The sequence below is a fragment of the Dermochelys coriacea genome, chromosome 18 (genome assembly GCF_009764565.3).
Source record: "Dermochelys coriacea isolate rDerCor1 chromosome 18, rDerCor1.pri.v4, whole genome shotgun sequence".
In the NCBI taxonomy this organism is placed as follows: domain Eukaryota; kingdom Metazoa; phylum Chordata; order Testudines; family Dermochelyidae; genus Dermochelys; species Dermochelys coriacea.
Genome location: NC_050085.1, coordinates 18,766,676 through 18,786,060, shown reverse-complemented (window position 1 = coordinate 18,786,060; position 19,385 = coordinate 18,766,676). Strand labels below are relative to the sequence as shown.

The following is a 19,385-nucleotide window of genomic DNA, read 5'->3' as shown; positions in this document are numbered from 1 at the left end:
TCATCGGATGCATTTGGTGGAAAATACAGAGGGGAGATTGATACACACATACAGAGAACATGAAACAATGGGTTTTATCATACACACTGTAAGGAGAGTGATCACTTAAGATGAGCCATCACCAGCAGCGGGGGGGGGGGGGGAGGGGAGGAAGGAGGAAAACCTTTCATGGTGACAAGCAAGGTAGGCTATTTCCAGCAGTTAACAAGAACATCTGAGGAACAGTGGGGGGTTGGGTGCGGGGGAGAAATAACATGGGGAAATAGTTTTACTTTGTGTAATGACTCATCCACTCCCAGTCTCTATTCAAGCCTAAATTAATTGTATCCAGTTTGCAAATTAATTCCAATTCAGCAGTCTCTCGTTGGAGTCTGTTTTTGAAGTTTTTTCTATCATGCATTCCTACAACTACAATACCCACCTGCTGAAGTGAAGAAACAGACTGACAGAGCTAGAAGAGTACCCAGAAGTCACCTACTACAGGACAGGTCCAACAAAGAAAATAACAGAAGGCCACTAGCCATCACCTTCAGCCCCCAACTAAAACCTCTCCAGCACATCATCAAGGATCTACAACCTATCCTGAAGGACGACCCATCACTCTCACAGATCTTGGGAGACAGGCCAGTCCTTGCTTACAGACAGCCCCCCAACCTGAAGCAAATACTCACCAGCAACCACACACCACACAACAGAACCACTAACCCAGGAACCTGTCCTTGCAACAAAGCACGTTGCCAAATCTGTCCACATATCTATTCAGGGGACACCATCATAGGGCCTAATCACATCAGCCACACTATCAGAGGCTCGTTCACCTGCGCATCTACCAATGTGATATATGCCATCATGTGCCAGCAATGCCCCTCTGCCATGTACATTGGTCAAACTGGACAGTCTCTACTTAAAGGAATAAATGGACACAAATCAGATGTCAAGAATTGTAACATTCAAAAACCAGTCGGAGAACACTTCAATCTCTCTAGTCACTCGATTACAGACCTGAGAGTGGCTATCCTTCAACAAAAAAACTTCAAAAACAGACTCCAACGAGAGACTGCTGAATTGGAATTAATTTGCAAACTGGATACAATTAATTTAGGCTTGAATAGAGACTGGGAGGTGCCACAAGTACTCCTTTTTTTTTTGCGAATACAGACTAACACGGCTGCTACTCTGAAACCTATCTTTTTCATGTTATGTTATATGCAAGGAAAAGAAAATGGGAATGATGTAAGGTGCATCTGAAATTGTTAAAAGGTGAAAAAGGCAAATTTAGCCCCTGGTTTCAGTTACACGGAGAAGTAAAATACAAAGTGCACAAGTCACTGCTCTGATGTAATTGTTGTATTAAATGGGCAGATATAAGGTCAGATTCTCTGCTGGTATAAATCGGCTTAGTTCCGCAGAGGTGAATGATGCTCATCAGTTTGCACTCGCAGAACATCTGCCCCATAAAGTCTGAACTGGTGTATATGACTTGTCCCCTCATGAGCCGCTGATCTTCCACCCACGGTTACAAGCAACAAGAGCTTCCTCGTTGTTTTTGATAGCTGCGGAGAGATTCATTTCCCTTTTTGCTGCACTCGTCACACTAGACATGTGAGAAGGGCCATGTGAGCATCTGTTAGGGGTACTTTCTAGTTTTTCACAACTGGGGCAGATGGAGTCATTCACACAAGGCACCCTTGTTAGGGTCAAATACTCTGAGGGGGGTTTTTCCCGGACTCCACCCCACAACTGGACAAATCTTTAATCCTGCTTCACCTCCTTATTTTGTCCCGTTTCAGGTAGCTGGCTGCAGACCCTCTCTATGCTATCCCTGTATATCCCCCCATGAAGATTATCTCTGGTAGGAGCAGACACATTTGAATGGGGGGAATTGTGCAGTGAATGAAGTTCATCTTTCCTGAAACACAGAGGGGCTGATTCTCCTTGGCCTTGTGACCCGCTCTGGCCCATAGACCACATCACTGATTATTATTTATTATCTGTGTTGTGGTATCACCTAGGAGTTTCAGTCATGGACCAGGCCATTTCAGTCATGGACCATTTGTGCTAGGCATTGCACACGCACAGAACCAAAATATGGTCCCTGCCCTAAAGAGCCTACAATCTAGGCCAGTGGTGGGCAGACTTTTTGCCCTGAGGGCCACATCTGGGCATAGAAATTGTATGGTGGGCCATGAATGCTTACAAAATTGGAGCTGGGGTGTGGGAGGGGGTGAGAGCTTTGGTTGGGGGGTGCGGGCTGCGGGGTGGGGCCAGAAATGAGGAGTTCAGGGATCAGGAGGGGACTCCGGGCTGGGGTGCAAGGGCGGGTGAGGGCTCCAGCTGGGGATGAAGAGTTTGGGGTGTAGGAGGGTGCTCCAGGCTGGGACTGAGGGATTTGGAGGGCAGAAGGGGGATCAGGGCTGGGGCAGGGTTTTGGGGTGGGGGAGGTGAGGGCTCCGGCTGGGAGTGCCGGCTCTGGGGTGGGTCTGGGGATGAGAGGTTTGGGGTGCAAGAGGGTGCTCCAGTCTGGGATCAAAGGGTTTGGAGGGAGGGGGATCAGGGCTGGGGGCAGGGGGTTGGGGCATGGTGGGAGGCTCAGGGGTATAGGCTCTGGGCGACACTTACCTCAAGCGGCTCCCGGAAGCAACGGCATACCCTTCTCCGGCTCCTATGCGGAGGCATGGCCAGGGGGCTCTGCATGCTGCCCCGTCCGCAGGCACCCCTCCTGCAGCTCCCATTGGCCGCAGTTCCCGGCCAATGAGAGCTTTGGGGGTGGTACTTGGGGAGTGAGCAGTGGGCAGAGTGGAGTCCCCTGGCTGCTCCTATGGGTAGGAGCCGGAGGAGGGCCATTTTGCTGCTTCTGGGAACCGCATGGAGAGGCCCCCGACCTCGGACCGGATTAAAACAGCTGGTGGGCCGGATCCAGCCCGCGGGCCATAGATTGCCCACCCCTAATCTAGGCAGAAGATGAGACAACAGATCCAGACAGATGGACAAATGGAGGCCCAAAAGGAAACACTGAGACAATATTGGTCAGCATGATGGGCTGTGGTCTCACCACACCAGCAGCCTAACCACTGTCAAGATTTTTGTAGGCCCCATGGTGGAGGAGGGTTTTGAGACGGGATTTGAAGATGGATAGTGAGGTAGCTTTATCGATGTTTATGGGGAGCTCCTCCCAAGCATGTGGGCTGCACATTGCCTAACAAGCCGGGTGTGGTCCTGTTCTCCATTACCTCTCTTCACCAGCATGTCCCCCAAAGAACCAGAAACGAAGAAAATGGAGAGCACCACTAGGAAAACATTAGAGCAGGATAAAACCTGCAACAACTTACTACCAAAGCAGGATGAAGAACCTACGACTCCCCAAGCCACAACTGGTGTGTTTGTCATCCTACAAATTTTGTGGGTCTGTCCTCCTACAGATTTTCACTCACTCACTCACTAATTCTTACAGTGCCCCCAGGAAGTGATTCAACATCATGATCCTCATTTTACAGAGAGGGAAACTGAGGCACAGAGAGACGAAGTGATTTGCCCAAGGTCACTCAGCAAATCAGTGGGAGAGCTGAAAACACGGCTCTGGAGTTCCAGGTTCCCAGTGCTTGGCTGATTCTTTACACCACACGCTCAGCGCACAGAGGTCCCTGCAGTTGGGGGTCACTGATCACAAGCGTGGTTACACTGGGGCTTTAACAACTATCCTGCCTCTACCTTGACTCACACCTTCGCCATGACATTCGTACACTACGTAGCTTCCCTCCTTGCCCCCCACTCCAAATCAACTGCCAGGCGTGCACAGAGGAAGTTGCCTATTGCTAAATCTTGCTCTGCCCGACTCCCCCCTTTTTCCTGTCTGAGAACGGAGGCCTGGAGGCAGTGTTCTTTACTGGCCCTGTACGTCTGCTGCGAAAATACAAACCTCCCCTTCATTTATTTACTGCTGGGTTAAATCAAAATTGCAGATAAGGCAGCTCCTCGACTGGCTGAAGTTCTGCTTTTCTAGGTGGTATAAACACAGCTTTACCCCTATACTCCCCAATTCGAGTAGCTCCTGCCATACAAGCACCTTATTGAGATGATGGAATCCAAGGGTGCAAGGGAATCTGTGTCAACCGACAGAACCTGCCAATCAAGCTACAGTTTAGCAGAACTGGTGGGCTGGGTAGGAGGCTGGCAAGAAAGAACTGAGGAATTCTTTGGTAAAACCCTTCTTGCCCAGAATGCTGTCATCTCAGAGTGCCACAGAGAGGTTTATACCTCTCTGTATGTTTCTTTAAACACAGATAAACAACCCATCAAGCTGGGAGTGTCAGGGTAATTTGTGGATTCTTTTCAGTGCTTAGACTCCAAAGACCAGCCATTGCTGTGTGTTTAAGATGACCCAGAGAACCTCCAACGTATGCTAGATGCCACCAGTCGAGCTGCTGATTGGATGGGGCTCCGCTTCAAATCAAAGAAGTGCGCATCTCTCCACATTGACGGAAGCAAAAGGGTCTCGGTGGAGGCGACAGGGTTCCAGATCCAGGGCGAGCCCCTCATCCCCCGGCAGAGGGGCAGGCGTACCAGCACCTTGGCATGCCGATGGGTTTCCGTGTCCGACAGACACCTGAGGACACCATCCAGGAGATCTTACAGGATGCCGCCAAGATCGATGCCTCCCTGCTAGCACTGTGGCAGAAGATAAACGCCCTGAACACCTTCCTGATCCCCCGCATCTCTTTCGTCCTAAGGGGATCCGCCGTGGCGAAGGTACCCCTCCACAAGGCAGACAAGATCGTCCAGCAGCTGGTGAAGAAGTGGCTGTTCCTTCCCCAGAGAGCCAGCAACGAGCTGGTCTATATCACCCACAGGCATGGCGGTGCCAATGTCCCCCGCATGGGTGACCTGTGTGACATCGCGGTGATCACCCACGCCTTCCACCTGCTGAAGTGTCCCGACGCCATGGTAAGGAACATCGCAGCAAACACCCTCCATGATGCAACAAAGAAGCAGATCGGCAGAGCCCCCTGCAACCAAGACACTGCCAGATTTCTGAGCGGTTCTCTGAATGGCGAATTTGGATGGGACGGTGGCGACATCGCTTCACTGTGGTCCCGCTTTCGCAATGCCACGCATCGCCTGGGGAAGCGCATCGGCTGCCTCTGGGAGTGGTGTGAGGAGTGCCAGGAGCTGGGAGTCCTGGTGCCGCAGATCAGGTCCGACGACAACACCATCGTCACCCTGAGCGCCAGGGGCATGCTGGAGAGGACCCTGAAGGCAGCCATCCACTCGTTGTACATGGAAACCCTGAAGCGTAAACCAGACCAGGGTAAAGTCTTCGAACTTACCAGCAAGTGGGACGCCAGCAACCACTTCCTCGCCGGGGGCAGCTTCACTCGTTTCGCCGACTGGTGGTTCATCCACCGCGCCCGGCTCAACTGCGTCCTGCTCAACGGAGCCGTCCGCCACGGGAACCGAGACAAGCGTTGCAGGAAGTGCGGCTACTCCAACGAGACCCTGCCCCACGTCCTGTGCAGCTGCAAGACCCACTCCAGAGCCTGGCAGCTGCGCCACAACGCCATCCAGAATCGCCTGGTGAAAGCCATCACACCGCACCCGGGGGAGGTCGCTGTGAACTCCACCATCCCCGGGACGGACAGCCAGTTGCAACCTGACGTGGTAGTCACCGACGAGGACCAGAAAAAGATCATCCTCATCGACATCACGGTCTCCTTTGAGAACAGGACCCCGACCTTCTGCGAATCCGAAGCTCGTAAGCTGGAAAAATACGCCCCCCTGGCCGACACCCTGAGAGCGAAGGGCTACGAGGTGCAGATGGATGCCCTGATAGTTGGAGCCCTGGGCGCTTGGGATCCCTGCAACGAGTGTGCTGTGGACCTGCAGGATCGGTTGACGGTACGCACGGCTCATGCAGCGCCTCATGGTCTCGGACACAATCCAATGGTCCAGGGACTTCTACATCGAACACATCACCGGCCACCAACAATACCAGGAGGTGTGAGCCGGTACAACATCGTGCATCAACCATGGGAAAGGGACTGAGAGACTTTTTTTTTTTTTCCCCATTGGACCATATGAACTGGAACCATAAACTCATTGAACATTAAATCCCATCAAATCCATCATCGTATCCGCTCATTATACTCCACACCTGAACATAGCCATTATATGGACAACATGCCCCCATACCTCAATGTCTGTACTTTGACCCGTTAAACTGTTACCCCCAATCGGGGAGATTGCAGATTATGTATTCCTTACACCACCCGCTCCTAAACTGAACGTCGCACCCCTTGATAATTTGTACCTTATTCCGTGATAACCAGAAACTTCTATGCCTAAACTCTGTACCGTTTTCTTTTTACTTCTACATTATCTAACTGGGTAGGTTACAAGGTAAGTAACTGACAGCTCTGAGGAAACGGATAGTTCAAGGAGTGAATTTTGGATCCTTCCTTATTCAGAGCATGTCTACACTTGCCATTTAAAGCAGAAAAAGTCCCTTTTTTTTTTTTTTGCAAAAACCATTGAAGCGTCTACACTTGCCAATGAAACCACCTCCATGAGAGGCATACAGCTCTTAGTGGTGATACTTTTCCGGTGATGTGCAAGTGAAGACACATTTTCCTGTTTACAGAACTTTTAGCCTCCGCAGGATATCCCACAGTGGCTAGGTGACCACTCTGGCCAGCAGCTCTGCTGCTTTGACCCCAGGTAAACAGACATCTACCCCTCCCCCTGTAAAGCCCTGGGAACTTTGAAACTCCCCTTCCTGTTTTCTTGGCAAGTGCTCACTTATCGTCTGGCCAGGTGATAATGCCTGCTCCAGGGAGCAAAGGATCCCCTGCTTGGAGCAATGCTGAGCTACTGAAGCTGGTCAGTGTTTGGGGAGAGGAGGCTATGAGGGAACCAGGATGCCCCGCAATCACCCCACACCACCTTCCCACAAGGCCTATCGTCAAAATGGAGAGAGCTGCACTGTGGGATGGCTGCCCTCCGTGTGCTGCTCTTCTGGGAATGGAAGTGCTGTAAACGTAAACACTTTCTGATGCCCGTGGAAGTAAGTGAGTACACAAACCAGAGCTTTTCTTTCACCGGTTCACTGTCACCGTTGAAACTGAGAGGGCAAAAACTCTGAAAGTGTAGACATAGTCTTAGTGGTCAGAATCCCCTTCAGCCTGTCAGAGTCCCAGTGGGCTAGGTAAAATGAGCCATCAGTGAAAACACCCTTTATGTTTAAATGGGAAGTTGAGGGTCATGAACGTCTCCATCATTTTCAGGATGAGAGAACTGAGGGGTTTCAAGTAACTGTGAGTGGGGATTATGGGTCACTAAATGTGAAACAATTCCAGGCAGAGCATTGATATAGGTTGTTTCTTGGTACTGTGGTTGCCTCAGCTTTCCACCCAACACTGCCTCCCTTCTGCGCAGTGAACCTGCGAGATGTGAGCCAGGGGAATAAGTGCCACACTGCTACCAATAAAAGCTGCCAGCTAAGGTATGCTTGTACAGACAGAGCAGACCTAGGCTTGTGTAGCCCTGTCCCTGGACAGATTTCAGCTTGCATTGCTCTGCCAGGGCTAGGCAGCCAGAGATGTGATCACATTGCCTGCTGATGTTATCCTGTTGCTGAGGAGTTTCACAGCTAGAATCCCCTTTGCCTGTGGCCAGCATTGATCACTTATTTAGGTCATTTTCAGACAGGAAACCCACCATTGTTTTCTACCATGGGGGGCTATTATCAGTGGCCCCTGGGAAGGCAAGAGGACTGTCTGGTTAAAGTGCAGCCCAAACTGAGGCAAGCTGGTATGTGCAGACTCTGAGCAGCAGTGTCTGGATAAGGGAGTGGGTTCCTGTTTGTCCTCCATGGCAACCAAGCTGCAAATGATGCCAGCTTTCATGCCATTGTTCATCTCCATTGTACGCCATCTGATCGCTAACTTGATCTCTGCCTTAGAGCAGAGCAGTGTCAGGGCTGCTTTAAGTTACTCTGGCTTCCAGGTGAAGGGTTTTAATGGCGCTGTAGACATGCCCTCAGAGTTGATCAGACAGGGCAGGGCTGACAGGCCACAGAGGAAGGAGTCAGTTACATTGCTGGTTTCAGAGTAGCAGCCGTGTTAGTCTGTATTCGCAAAAAGAAAAGGAGTACTTGTGGCACCTTAGAGACTAACAAATTTATGCTGTAGCTCACAAAAGCTTATGCTCTAATAAATTTGTTAGTCTCTAAGGTGCCACAAGTACTCCTTTTCTAGTTACATTGCTACATTCTGGGAACTGCAGATGAGCGGATAAGATTCAACAACTTGCCCAGTTTAGTGCTTAGTCAGCAGCTAAGTTAGCCAGCAAACAGCCAGGAACATGAAGAACTGGAGCGTGTGCCTGCCACTGGAAAATGGAGCCCGAATGACAGCACACACCAGCTCTTTCTATGTTCCTGGAAAGGGACCAGCCTGCCTTGTGTGATGGCCTGAAAAGTGCACTCAAAATGGATAGATTCATTGTGACAAAAAATCAACTTTCACTAGAGGTTTTAACAGCTGTGAATAAATTAGCCTTGAATTTGCAATCCCCAGAGGACAGCAGCCACTTCTGAGCCAAAACCCAGACAGCGGAGAGCACGAGGGTTTAGGGACTTATAAATACCCTCCTGACACCTCCTGACCACAGGCACCCAGTCAGCCTGAAACACACAGCCAGTGAACCTTGGCTGGGGTGGAAATTTGTCACTGGGACCATTCTGCAGTACGTCTAATTGGTAAGGTGCTACCCTATTGGAATCCGAGGGAATGGTGGGTGGCTAAATGGGAATGTATACATCTAGGAACAAAGGGTGTAGGCAGCACTTACACAGTGGGGGCCTCTCCCCTGGAAAGCAGTGACTCGGAGAGAGATTTGGGGGTCATGGTGGATAATCGGCTGAATATGAGCTCCTAGTACAACACTGTGGTCAGAAGAGATCATGCAATCCTTGGGTGCATAAACAGGGCAATCTGGAATAGGAGTAGAGAAGCTATTTTACCTCTAACAAATTTATTAGAGCATAAGCTTTCGTGAGCTACAGCTCACTTCATCGGATGCATCCGATGAAGTGAGCTGTAGCTCACGAAAGCTTATGCTCTAATAAATTTGTTAGTCTCTAAGGTGCCACAAGTACTGCTTTTCTGTTTGCGAATACAGACTAACACGGCTGCTACTCTGAAACCTATTTTACCTCTGTATCTGGCACTGGTGTGACTGCTGCTGGAATGGTGCCCACAATTCAAGGATGTTGACAAACTGAAGAACGTTCCAAGAAAGGCCCCGAGAACAAAGAAAAGATTAGAAAACAAGCCTAATAGCGATTGAGCTCCTTTAGTCTATCTATTCATTTTAACAGAAAGGAGGTTAAGTGGTAAATTGACTACAGTCTATACATACCTGCATGCGGAACAAATATTTAATAATGGGCTTGTGAACCTAGCAGAGAAAGGTATTACACACGGATCGGCAATCTTTGGCCAGCAGCACGCCAGGGTAAGCCCCCTGGTGGGCCGGGCCAGTTTGTTTACCTGCCATGTCCGCAGGTTCGGCTGATCGCAGCTCCCACTGGCCGCGATTCAACGCTCCAGGCCAATGGAGGCTGTGGGAAGCAGCGTGGGCCGAGGGATGTGCTGGCTGCCGCTGCCTGCAGAGGGCTTACCCTGGCGGGCCGCAGGCCAAAGGTTGCTGATCCCTAGCATAACATGAGCCACTGGCTGGAAGCTGGAGCTCAGGGCTGTCCTTAGGATTTATGGGGCCCTATGCAGTATTATTGAACTGGTGTCCCTATGCTCCACTGAAGATGGTCAATGTGTGTCAATGGGGCACAGCCACCACCCCCACCTGTGGACCCCCAGAACCTTCCCCCATTGCTGACACACCCCGAGCTTCGTACGCAGCAGATGCCGCAGCAGTGGCTCAAGGTCGGCTTTGCACTGTCACAAGGAGGCTGCATCCTGCCAGAGCCCGCAGCCCTCCTGCAGCCCCCAGCCACTCTGGGCTCGCCGTTTTGGCAGGAAGTACCAAGCAGTAACAACAACAATAATACGTGTGTGTGTGTGTGTGTGTGCGTGACAGTGTGTGTGTGAATGTGTATGTGTGTGTGAGAGAGAGTCAGTGCATGTAAGAGAGACAGAGAGAGCGCCAGTGTGTGTGTGTGGCTGTGTGTGTGTTGGGGAGCGTGAGACTCTGTGTGTGTGTGTATGTGTGTGTGAGACAATCTGTATGGGGGAATGTGACTCGTGAGAGGCAGAGTGTATATGGGTGTGAGAGACAGCGTGTGTGTGTGTTAGGGAAGAGAGAGAGACAGTGAGCGCACTGTCACTTTAAGTCCCCCCCTCCATTCTCCCCCCCCGCCCCCGCTGACTCACGTGGCAGTTTCAGTCCTCCTGTCCTGGCCCCTCCAGAGACCGAGCGGCCCTGGCAGGCAGGGTCCAGGGCAGGACTCCGCTCTTAGCGGCAGTGGGTCAGGCCGGCGCGCCACCAGTGACTGGCCGCACCGCTCTGGGTTCCCTGGGACTGGGGCAGCAGAGCCAGAGGCTGGAGCCATCAGCGGGCCGGCTTAGGAGCGAGGGGGCGGAGTTGGGGGCGGGGAGAAGCCTGGCTGGCCCAGCGTGTGGGCGGGGCCAGAGAAGAGAGGATTCCAGTGGCGGTCAGCGAGGGGAATGGTGCCCCAAATTTTCGGGTGCCCTACGCAGCCGCATATGCTGCGTATGCCTAAAGGAGCTGAAGCTAGACCAAGTCAGACTGAAAAAAAACGGTGTAAATTGTTCACAATGAGAGTAATTAGCCACTGGAACAATTTATCAAGGGTCATGGTGGATTCTCCATTGCTGGCAATTTTTAACTCAAAATTGGATGTTGTTCTAAAAGATTGGGGCAAGGAATTATTTTGGGAAGTTCTCTGGCTTGTTTTACAAGAGGTCAGACTAGATGCTCAGAATGGTCCCTTCTGGCCTTGGCATCCATGAATCTAGGTTCCTCTATCCCCAGCTGTACCACAGATAGTGAGTGTGCATGACCTTGCCCAAGTCACCTAATCTCTCTGTGCCTTCTGTAAAGCAGGGATGATAATTCTCTCTCTCTCACTCTAGCAATTGGATCACGTTCTCTTACATTTTGTCATGTTTTTTCTATTTAGGCCTTTTCTACACTGCCACTTTACAGCGCTGCAACTTTCTCGCTCCAGGGTGTCAAAAAACACCCATCTGAGTGCTGCACGTTTCAGCGCTGTAAAGTGGCAGTCCAGATAGTGCACCAGTGCTGGGAGCTATTCATCTCGTGGGAGTGGTTTTTTTACAGCGCTGGGAGAGCTGGTGCTGCAACTACCCAGCCATGTTAAAGCACTGCCGCGGCTGAGTGAGCACATGCGCTTAGACTAGCTCTTTGCCAGGGACAGCCTCTTAGCATGTGTTTGTACAGTGCTTTGCACAGTCGGCTCCTGATCTCAGTGGAGCTTTAGGGGCTACTGCAATATAAATAATACAAGGGAAGTAGCCTCAGAAGGTCTGAATAAAGACCTATATTTCCAGAGGTCAGACTCACTGTTAGCCCTAACCCCAGGAGAGAATTGGTATTTGGAGATGGTTTTCTAAACATTCATTTGAGTGATTTAAGTTTGTCCCCTAAGCCTGGTTTCCCCCTTAGACACAATATCACGCCCTGAAACTGCATACAGGCTGCAAAAGGTGCTCATGTGTGCACCGTGGGTTTGAATTGCTTCAAAAAGTCCGTGCCAACCCCTCACATGCACAGGAAACTTGCAAACTTCACAGAGAGTGCAAAGCACGCTGCAAGCACTACAACAAAGACCAACATTGTACTTGTGGCTTCCTTGGTCGGTGGCTTTGAGAATGTGTTCTTCAGGAGCACTGCAAGAAGGCGCTTCAGTGCAACAGACAGACGTGCAGTCAAACCAGAGACAAAGCTGCTCTTCAAAGTTGCAATCCAGATTTGTGCCTGAGCCCTCGCCTCAAAACCAGATAGTGAAAGGTGAGCATCTTATCTAGTGTTCAGTTTGAGGCATGCTAGCTGAAACCCTTTGCATGCACCCATCACCCATACAGACTCAGATAACTGGGTAGGCATCCCTGTGTCAGACACAGCCCAAACCAATGTAACAAGCAAGGACTGGGTAACCATGCCCCTGTCAAATGCCTACAGCAGGTCCCGTGTTGATTCTTACGCAGGAGCAGATTGTACCTTTGCAATCTGCAGAGCGAAGGGCAGCATGTAGCTACCCCACCCCAGGAGCAGAGCAGAGAACAAACTGTGTCTCAAAGACCCACTTCCTCCCTTGTGCTGGGAGGAATGAGAAAATCACTTCACCTCTTTTCTTGGACCTATTCCCCCCCCATCCAGACAACTACCCTAGCTAGCAAATGGGGAGGGTGCAGTCTGGACTCCTTCTTCCTCCCCCTTCCACCAGCTTGCAGCACTTTATCAGGTGGGTAGCCCCTGCTCTCCCCACCTTAGCCAGATCATGATTTCAGGGAGGGGGGGAGGAGTAGGATTTATTGCCTTGTGTGGCTGACAAAGGATGCATATCCTATTTGCTCATTTATTAACCTGCAGCCAGGATCTGAATAGCTGGTCAGGGACCTTCTCACTTGGACACCAAAGCTGGCCACACAGATTGGAGGTGTGATGGCGTTGGAGAGATGGTGCTGGAGCGAGGACTTACTCCTGCTCTCTTTCCCATCTTGGTTCTGCAGCTCCCAGGCCTAAGAACTTTTTTTAGAATTTGTTAGTATTAATGAAACCACCCACGTGCTCCTGTCATTCTGATTATGCTAATAATGGCTCTGACATTGCCACTCTCTATGGCCTTGGGCAACTCCCTTAGCCAGACCTCCTCTGTCTCCCCATCGGGGATGGTGATTATCACAGGAGAGACATTTGCATTGGTTGTAACAAAGGCTGGGGACATGGTCATCTGGAAATGGGCTGCCTGTGTAGATTTCAACATCTCTGTTCTGCCCACTATAATCCCTGATTCCTAAGGCCAGTTGTGCTCAGGAAATAGCACCCAGAGGAGGCACAAGAAAATGCAACATCTCCACCATTTTGCTCTCTCCCCTCCCCTCCCCCCCAACCTAACCTTCTTCTGGGGTTTATTATGCTGTGTGTTAACATAGCGCATAGGAGCCTTGTCATGGCTCAGCCTCCTCCCCCATCCAGGTGCTGTACAGGCACAGAACACACAGACGGTCCCTGCCCCATAGAGCTGCCACTGGACTCATCAGCTGAGCCCCAACCCATGGAGATGGACAGAAAGACGGTGCAGGCCAAAGAAGCCATGAGACAATCAGAGGCGGCTTTAGCTGGGCTGCTGGCTGCAACTGTACCCCAAGACATCCCACACCCAGCCGTGGCCCCCCAGAGGGGGCAAAATCACCCTCCCAAGCACCCCTATCTGGGCCTGCTTTTAAAGGTACTCCAATAATGGGTTGGCTACTCTGCCTAGCAACAAGTCTCCCCTAGCCAATCAAAAAACACATTCTGTTCAACCTCCTCTGCCAATTACAGCGCCAGAGGAAGAGTGAAAACAATGAGGAGTCCTTGTGGCACCTTAGAGACTAACAAATTTATTTGGGCATAAGCTTTCGTGGGCTAAAACCCACTTCATCAGATGCATCAGAGTGGTTTGTCAACCTGACATCATGGTCACCCAATCACAAAAATACACCAATGGGAAAAATCAGGCTGGGCCCGCCCACATTGCTAACCTGCCTAGCAACTCCTCTTGAAATGTCTAAGGCCCAGTAAAAACAGGATAAATTTAGCCCATCAGGAAGGGAAGTCAGGTGATTGACAGACCAATATTAACCCCTTGTGAAGGACAGTGGGACTGCACGTTTCATTCATGTCTTTTCCCTGACTCTGGGATCAGATGCAGACCCAGAGACTCTGAGTGGCAACAGATGAGTCAGGGGGCCTCAGGCCCTGGGAAGGGGTTTAGCCCTCCCCTGTCCACACACACACATGGTGCATGGCGAGAATCAACAGCTGGATAGTACATGAGAGGTGGTGGGCAGCGTGGCGCAAGGCTGAGCAGGGAGAAGTTGTGTTTGATGCAATGGAGCTGGGGAGCCAGTGACGTGGTAAAAGCGACAAGCCAGGGAAATTATCTTCGCAGCAGCACAGATATAAGCAGAGGAAGATTGCGTCACAGCATGCATCGCACGTACCCCTCCGACCCTGTGCAATTCACCTTAGCTAAAGCACAGCTCCCTAGCATTCCTATTGAACAGGCCCTCACCTGTACATGGCTCTAGCTGCCACACAGAAGGCTGCACAGATCCTCTGATGAGTAGGTGAGCATCGTCATCTTTCCAACAAGTCACTCCTCAGAAGTACATTGGTCAAACTGGACAGTACATGTACATTGGTCAAACTGGACAGTCTCTACGTAAAAGAATAAATGGACACAAATCAGACATCAGGAATTATAACATTCAAAAACCAGTCGGAGAACACTTCAATCTCTCCAGTCACTCGATTACAGACCTAAGAATGGCAATTCTTCAGCAAAAAACCTTCAAAAACAGACTCCAACGAGAGACTGCTGAATTGGAATTAATTTGCAAACTGGATACAATTAACTTAGGCTTGAATAGAGACTGGGAGTGGATGGGTCATTACACAAAGTAAAACTATTTCCCCATGTTATTTCCCCCCCACACCCTCCACGGTTCCTCAGACGTTCTTGTCAACTGCTGGAAATGGCCCACCTTGATTATCACCACAAAAGATTTTCTTCCTCCCCCACAACCCCTTCCTGCTGGTAATAGCTCATCTTGAGTGATCACTCTCCTTACAGTGTGTATGATAAAACCCATTGTTTCATGTTCTCTGTGTGTGTGTATATAAATCTCCCCACTGTATTTTCCACTGAATGCATCCGATGAAGTGAGCTGTAGCTCACAAAAGCTTATGCTCTAATAAATTTATTAGTCTCTAGGTGCCATAAGCACTCCTTTTCTTTTTGAGAATACAAACTAACACGGCTGCTACTCTGAAACTCCTCAGGAAAGATATTTGGATGTGCTTCCTGGAACATCACAATTACTGTTCTAACATTTCCTGCAGGGTCTGCCCCGCTCTGCCACCAGGGGCATTTCTTCTACAGGACTTGTGCAAATCACTTAACTTTTCTGCCTCAGTTTTCCCATCTGCAGATAATAATTATCAGGCGGACTAAGGGTCTGGATCAATCACAGCAGAAGCTGGTGGCCTTTGAAAGTGGGCAGGAGAAACTGAGGCTCGAATTGACATTTGATACTCACAGCCAATGTACAGCAGCAGGTTTGAAGTCTCTGATTCAAAATAAGGCAGGAAATATCCAGCTCTAAGAGGCTGCCACTGATTATCTTTACAGATGAAAAACACTCCAAAAGGGCTATGTGTGGTTAATAAACAGGGATTAACATAATTGAGGATTTGGGAGAAAGGAGATAAAACAAAACCAGAACTGAGTAGAAAAGCTGGGGCCCTGGAGCCCTGACAGCCTGCTGTTCTGCTTACCTGCTCTCTGGCCCAACGCCCGTCCTGCTCTCCACCCTTCCAGCCATGGTTCCCAGGAAGCTGGCAGGGCTGAGTGAAGTAAAATTGAAAGTTTTCTGCATAGGAGGACTGTGAAACTAATTTCTGCCCTTTTAAATAACAAATAGACTATTTGGAATAACAGGGATTTGCAAGGGTTCAATAATGGGAAAGAAACACAGCACTAGGGAGAAGTCTGCTGGGATCTTCTAAAACACAGACCCTTCTGTCCTTTAATTATTTACTGTCATCTCTCGTTCCTGCCCCCAGCTGAGGTTCTCAGCGTGCTTTACAGATACTAATGATCTAAGGCCTTGTCTCCACTGGCAAGTTACTGCGCAGTAAAGCAGCTTTCTGCACTGTAACTCCTGAGGTGCACATACTGCCAAGCCACTTAGTGCGCAGAAACTCCACAGTTGCAGCGTTGCAAAAAAGCCACCTTGACAAGAGTCCTAAACTTTAGGCCTTGCCTACACTGGCACTTTACAGCAATGCAACTTTCTCACTCAGGGGTGTGAAAAAGCTCCCCCCTGAGCACTGCAAGTTTCAGCGCTGTAAAGTGGCAGTGTAGACAGTGCACTAGCGCTGGGAGTTACGCCCCTCGTGGGGGTGGCTTTTTAAAGCGCTGGGACAGATCTGTCCCAGCGCTGGTGCCGCAACTCACAGCCACGTTAAAGCGCTGCAGTTGCTAGTGAAGACATACCCTTAAAGTGCAGAGGCTCCAGCACTGTATTGACAGTGTAAACACATTATAGTGCAGAAAGCAATCAATTGGCCTCTGGAAGTGTCCCATAATCCCTCAAGTGGCCCCTCTGCTCATTGTTTTGAACTCGACTGCCCTGGAGACGTGCGCTCCTCCCCTTTCAAAGTTCCATTTCTGACAGCCCTTGTGTGCTGTGCTGATCTGCTCTGGGACACAAACAAACTGTTAATGTGGAGTGCTCGTGCTGACACACTGTCCCCAAAACACACACTCTCCTCCCCCCCCTCCACACACATACTCTCTCTCCCTGTCACACATTCTGCCTCCTACCCTCACTTCAGTTGAAAAGCAGCAGTAATGTGGATGCGCTCCACTGTCACAAGGAGCACAGTGTGGACATGCAACAGCGGTTTAATTCCAGCACTTTAATAAACGTGGTATAACTTGTTGTGCATAAACTAGCCAGTGTAGACAAGCCCTAAGACACGCACACATATGTGCCAGGCAGGTAAGGTTACAACTAAGGCTATGTCTATACTGCCCACGTTAAGTGTAGCTGCAGCAACGCTGTGACGTGGGCAGTGTAGTCATGCTTTATCACCAGGTGAGAGCTTTCCCAGTGATAAAAAATAACCACCCCGAACGCTATCTATACTGGTGGTTTTCAGCACAAAAACTTTGGTAGTTCATGGGGGTGTTTTTTCACACCCCGGAATGACAAATTTTAGCGCTGAAAGTGGCAGTGTAGACACCGCCTAAGGCTTCTCTTCAAATACAAAGCCACAGCTCTGAACTTTTTCCTTTCAAAACAGGATGTTGTTGCACAAGCTGCTGGGGTTCGGTTTGATAAAAGGTCCAACATGAAGTTGTATCCCTTTCAAAACACAAGCTAGCAGTATGTCCAGATACTACATCTGCCTATACACCTCCCTGTTCTTTTCAATGCATTCCTCTCTCCTGGCACTGAGTGACAGACCTGCACAAGTAACTGGGGAAAAGCTTGAAGCTGACTACACACAAATATGGCCAGTATTTCTCAACAGCACTCAGCATCGCTTATAAGTGTCTAAATAATAGGGCCAGATTTTCAAAAGTGCTGAGCATCCAACCTCTCCCATTTGCCCCCAATTGCTGTTGAATGCACCGGGTACTGGGAAACCAGGCTCCTTCGAACCACGATCATTTCTGGGAGCCAGAGGTCTTGCCTCGGACTAAGGGTAAGTAAAGCTGTGCAGACAGAAGTGAGAAGTGTTATTAAGCTGACGGCATTCCCTTTAAAGGAGACACTAAGCATGGAAACTGAAAAACATTCTAGTGCCAGACCCTTTGGGGCACCTTGTGGGCAGCATTTGCAAATGTAGGTGTGAGGCATGCACCTGTAGAGCTCCACATTTCAGTGCACCGAGCGAGTACATGTGTTGCCATGTGCTGCACAGTGAGATGGCTTGTGCCCATAACCACCTACTTGCTCAGACACTGCCATGATAGGTGCCACATAAAAACCTAGAAAAGAGCAAACTTAAGAGTTCTCAAAGTTTAATGGGTGTATATGCATTTTTTACAGGATCCCCATTGTACTGATGCAGGAAGATTTCCCCTGTATATTTTACTGAATACCAAACTATCCTGTGTGTGGCATTGCAGCTCGTTGCTGTGGAAATGACTGTAATGCCATAAGTGGTGCACGGGGAACTTACCTAAAATCTCCAGCTTCCACCTCCCCCCTCTTCCCCGTGGCATTTGCTCATTAAAATGAAACAGTGTCCCGCAGGTAACCACAGTGACTAATCACCAGTGTGCTGTGTGCCTGCTCTGCGTGACAGCTGTTTACCTCTTACATGTCTCTGAGGCCTCTCAAGAGATTAAACCAACTACAGATGGAAAACAAACTCAAATCCCACCAGGCCAGCTCTAGACCCCAATCTAGACGAGAGTGCAGGGCACCTTCTCCTGTACGGCTGGCAGCCTGGAGGAGGAGAACAATTTGAGAGACACCTGGTGGTGGAAAAGGAGAAGTGCTCTCTTGAAATCTAGTTTAAAATCCTTGCAGGTGTTTTAGAGTCATAAGGTTAAAATACTCAGCCTGCAAAAGTAACAGCATAGACATTGTCAAATGTTTTCCTTTAAGGGCATGTATAGGTTATAAATAATACCACAATGCCACATGATGGTGTAGTTTCTACACATGGGCGTAGTTTGGAGAGGTATAAGGGGGCATTGCTCCCCCAAACCGCAAGCCTCAGGCAGGCACGGAATTTTCTCTCATGCGCAACCCAGTTGGCCTGGCTTAGGGTGACCAGATAACAAGTGTTAAAAACTGGGACAGAGGGTGGGAGGTAATAAGGGCCTATATAAGAAAAAGCCCCTAATATGGGGACTATCCCTATAAAATTGGAACATCTGGTCACCCTAGCCTGGCTGGAGCTTCCCCCCGCCCTGAAACATAGAAGTCAAACTACGCCTATGTTGGTACAGCAACATCTCTGCAGCTGAGGCCCAGAACCTGCTTGGAAGATGTGTTATTACTAGTGTTACGGTAGAAGCGTCAGCTGGGATGAAGGCCCCATTGTGCTAGTGCTGCACACACTGTAATAGACGGTGCAGCGTTTATTTATCTGATTGATTTATGAGGGCCCCATGGCCAAGGAATCAGAGTCATTAACATCAGTCCAAAACAGCGTTACAAATCAACAACAGAATCGAACGGAACCCTCCAGTCCCTATCATTACAAAAAACAATCACAATCCTGCGGGAGCAAATGGTTTGGCAGAGTTCCATGCTTTGTTAGCAAAGAATACAGTCCTGCTCAGGACATCCCTCTTCTCAGCAATTTCACACCCACTTACACTGCCTGAGTCACAAGGTACTGCCCCTTTGGGTGGACAGTCTCATGATTTGTTAACTGGAATGGCTGTAAAGGAATTAAAGCAGCTCACACGGAGGCTGTTGCAGATCTGGAAACCGAGCCCAGCCAGAACCTCAGGCAGTGATGTGAAGGCTCATGTTATAATCTCTATGTTGATAGAATATCAGGGTTGGAAGGGACCTCAGGAGGTCATCTAGTCCAACCCCCTGCTCAAAGCAGGACTAATCCCCAATTTTTGCTGGAGATCCCTAAATGGC

The 19,385-nt window shown here is 49.7% G+C and overlaps 1 long non-coding RNA gene across 1 annotated transcript in view; it reads right to left on the bottom strand.

The window, feature by feature from the left end:
* Window positions 1-8,845: 8,845 nt before the first annotated feature.
* Window positions 8,846-19,385, bottom strand: part of LOC122457053 — a 47,523-nt gene continuing 36,983 nt past the window's right edge. Inside the window, exons 3-4 of the long non-coding RNA XR_006276328.1 lie at window positions 14,276-14,421; window positions 8,846-8,987 (exon numbers count right to left, since the gene is read on the bottom strand). This is a non-coding gene — a long non-coding RNA (uncharacterized LOC122457053). The remainder of the gene's footprint in view (window positions 8,988-14,275; window positions 14,422-19,385) is intronic.